The sequence below is a fragment of the Chlorocebus sabaeus genome, chromosome 7, assembly GCF_047675955.1.
Source record: "Chlorocebus sabaeus isolate Y175 chromosome 7, mChlSab1.0.hap1, whole genome shotgun sequence".
Taxonomy (NCBI): Eukaryota; Metazoa; Chordata; class Mammalia; order Primates; family Cercopithecidae; genus Chlorocebus; species Chlorocebus sabaeus.
The window spans coordinates 63,536,203-63,540,136 of record NC_132910.1 but is presented as its reverse complement, the minus strand read 5'-3'; the positions used below and the strand labels follow the sequence as shown (position 1 = coordinate 63,540,136).

At 40.6% G+C, this 3,934-nt stretch overlaps 1 pseudogene; it reads right to left on the bottom strand.

Moving 5' to 3' along the window:
- Positions 1-2,761: 2,761 nt before the first annotated feature.
- On the bottom strand, positions 2,762-3,607 carry LOC119620342 (tubulin beta 8B-like; annotated as a pseudogene).
- Positions 3,608-3,934: the final 327 nt, after the last annotated feature.

Sequence of the window (3,934 nt, the reverse complement as noted above, 5' to 3'; positions counted from 1 at the left end):
TCCATTCCTGCTGCTATAACAAAATACCTTAGATAAGGTAATTTTTAAACAACAGAATTTATTGCTCACAGTTCTGGAGACTGGGAAATTCATGATCAAGGTACTGGCAGATTTGGTATCTGGTGAGAGCTCATTCTCTGTTTCATTAATGGCACTTTATTGCTGTGTAGTCACATGGCAGAAGGGCAAGGCAGCTCCCTTCAACCTCTTTCATAAAAGTACTAATTTTATTCATGAAGGCAAACCCCTCATGACTTAATCACCTCCTAAATGCTGTACGTCCTAATCACCTCCTAAAGGCTGTACTATCACATTGGGAGTTAATTTCCAACATATGAATTTTAAGGGACACCCACATGCATACCAGAGCAATGGATGAACTACAATATACTTTTAGAAGAGGATTTAAGAGATACAATCAATGAACATATCCATTCATTTATAAATATTTGTCAAACACCAAATATATTCCAGGATCTGTGTAATACACTGAAGGTAAAATGCTGTTCTAAAAGAATATGGTGCCTGCTCTCTGAAAGCTTAAAGAGTAATGGGAATAAAAGTTAATAAATGAATCATGTTAACATATGTATAATTAAAATTAGAACAATTCTCTGAACAGTTCATTGCAAGTGTTTGACAATGGAAGTTGATCAGGCTGAGGCAGTCAGGATAATTTCCCCAAGGTTTGATACGTGCCCTGATATCCAAAAGAAGAGTTGGATTTAACTAGGTGAAGAGACGTAGCATGAGGGTGAGGTAGGGAAAATAAGACGTGAAATGTAAGCCCTGTGTGTGTTAGAGAAACTGGTCAGGTATCGTGGGATCAGAAGGTGTATTTTGTTGCATTGTTTTAAGGTGAACAAAGTTGAGCATGCTTATAATGTGAAAAACAGACCCAGTAAGGGGAAGAGGTTGAACACACAGGAGAGGGGAGTTGTGGAAGCTCTCGAAGAAGAGGGAAGGGGAAGTTGTGGGAGGCCTGAGATGATGAGAAAAGTAGAGAATCAATGGGGAAGAGACATACCTCTTACTCCGAGCATGGACGAGAAAAAGAAGATGGTTGAGACTTCACTAAGTATTCAGTGGTATCTAAGGCAAGACCATCTGCTGAGAAGGAGGAGATCAGGGGTAGACTGGGAGCTTACAGTGAACGGTAAGAGAGTACATAAGAAAGAAGGACAAAGACCAATTAAAAAATTGAGAAATTATTTATTAGTGCCTATGAAATCAAACACATACTCTAGAGAATTAAACTTGTTAGAGGGAAATGATATGCCAAGTGGTAAACCATAGTGTCCCGGATGGCAGGGAAGGACTTGAGGTCAGGAAGGATCAACGGATGAGGCAAGGGCTGGCAAGGTAAGAACTTGTCAGAGAGTAGTATTTGGGGGTTAATGTTAGAGTTGAAGACAAGGTTCAAAGCAGGGTGATGGGAGGGATTTACTAAAGTGTATCGAATCCACTGGAATTGACGAGGTTAGATAGTTACTGAAGGATACTGAAGCCCCTGGAATTGAGGACTCCAGAGCTCTTTGAAGGTAGAACTTTTTTAAAGGACTTTTTTTTTTTTTCCACAAAATGATAAAGTAACATAAAGGCCGAGAACCACATAGTTGTACAATAATTAGATTATGCATTAATAATAGTTCTTCAAAGTAGCAGATGGCAAAAACTTCCCTTTCATTTTTATTTGTTTTCTTATATTGAAATAGCCAAATGAAACAACTTGTGTATTGTATGTTTCATCCATGTATTAAAATTTAAACTATTAACATCATGGGAGGGAATGATGGAATAATAAACAGACTGTGAAATAAAATTGAATGTTTGCACAGTGATTTATGCCACATAAAACTAATATATTTGTTATTTTTCTAGAATCTTTATTGCTATAACCTGAGCCAGTGACCAAAACACACTGCAGCATGAAATATGCTTAATGAAACTGTGATAATCTCAATGTTGACATCAACAAAACATTAAATTCAAATAATATACTTATGAATCAGGAGCATAGTAAAATATGCTCGGTATAAAATGTGCTAACATAATGCTGTTGAAAGAAGAAAGAGGAGGTAAAGTCCAGGGTGATATAATCTAACAGAATATTCAGTGTAATGTGCTTAGATGAAAAGAGGAGGGAAACAATGGAAGAAAATAGTTATCTCTTCTCCTTACCAGTCTGTTTTCTGGGAAAGAAAAGCTGAGGCTCCTCATTAAGGTGTAACTCGACTGGTTTACTATTCTTTTACTTGGTGATCTTCAGAAGATTTTGGCCAATATAAGTTGATAACTTCCCATAATAAAATATACTATATTTCCTTTTTTTCTTCATTGGACACTTAAAAAACCATGTATTTATATTAGTTTTCTTTTCTGCCAAATCCAGTTAAAAGAAAAGAGCAGTAATCATATCTGAATGAACACAAATGTACTTGCGAGTTGCTTTCCTCTGTGGCAACACTGTTGCTTGGGAAGGTGTCAATGCTTTTATTATCGTTGCTGTTATTTTATCTTACTAATGATTTAATCACCTTCTTCAAAAAGTGTGAATTTCTTAGAGGATTTTCTTTGCCTAACTACTGTGCTTGGTGATGCAAAACTTTCATAACTTAGATAACTTTTTCTTTTTTGCTATGAAAATGCTTTAATGCAGGTGAACACACAGCAAGTGCACACACAGAAAGACATGGCTTTCATAGAACACACTGGGAGTAAATCAAGAATTCATGTCACTTCTATCTAACAGAAGGCTCTACTAGGCCACCTCCTCCTGGGCCCACTCCTCACACTCTCCCTCCTCCCGGTACTGTTTGTACTCGAACATCAGGTTGTTGCTGTTGCTCTTGGCCTCAGTGGATTCCATCTCATCCATGTCCTCACCGAATCACCAGGGCAAGAAGGCCTTGTGCCTGAACATGGCAGTGAACTGCTCTGAAATGCATCTGAACAGCTCCTGGATGGCCATGTTGTTGCCAGTGAAGGCAGCAGACATTTTTAGCCCTGGGGGTGGGATGTCACAGAAAGCTGTTTTCACATTGTGGGGGATCCAGTCAGCAAGGTAGCTGCTGTTCTAGTTTTGGCTGTTAAGCATTTGCTCATCCACCTCCCTCCAGGACATGTGGCCCCTGAAAATGGCAGCTGCCATTAGGTAGCAGCTTTGCAGGGGTCGCACAGGCAGTCAGCATACTCTTGGCATCAAACGTCTGCTGGGTGAGCTCAACCACCATCAAGACCCGCTACTGCTGGCTGCCCCAGCTGGTCAGCAGGATAAAGCCAGGCATGAAGAAGTGCAGGTGGGTAAATGGGACCACGTTTATGGCCAGTTTCCCAAGGTCAGCATTCAGCTGGCCTGGGAAGTGCAGGCAGGTGGTGACCCCACTCATGGTGGCAGACACCGGGTGGTTCAGGTCACCATAGTTGGGTGTGGGCAACTTTAGGGTCTGAAGCAGATGTCATAGAGAGCTTCATTATCAACGCAAAAGGTCTCACTTGTGTTTTCTATGAGCTGGTGGACTGAGAAAGTGTTGTAGGGCTCCACCACTGTGTCGGACACCATATATATGAAGAAACTGCCAGCCACCTTTACGCTAGATGCACAGAATAAATCAAATCAACTTTTATTCTTCAGAGAAGAGTCACTTGAGTGCCCCCCTAGGTTCTGAAATATATGGTAAGTAGGTCCCCATGACCCTGGAGGAAGGGTGTAACAAAATTTTTGTCTCTTCAAAGTTTCTTCTCTTCAGATCCCACTGTCTGCTGACAGGGCCAGCCTTAGGGTGTGAGAACAGTGCAGTCACACAGGATCCCCAGCTCAGAAGGGCCCCATAATGGGGCCTAATGTTCAGTATTTTCTGTCATGACATTCCTTGTAGTTTTATTTTAGAATCTGTGTTTTTGTAAGTGAAGTCCGATGGAACAATGGAGCATG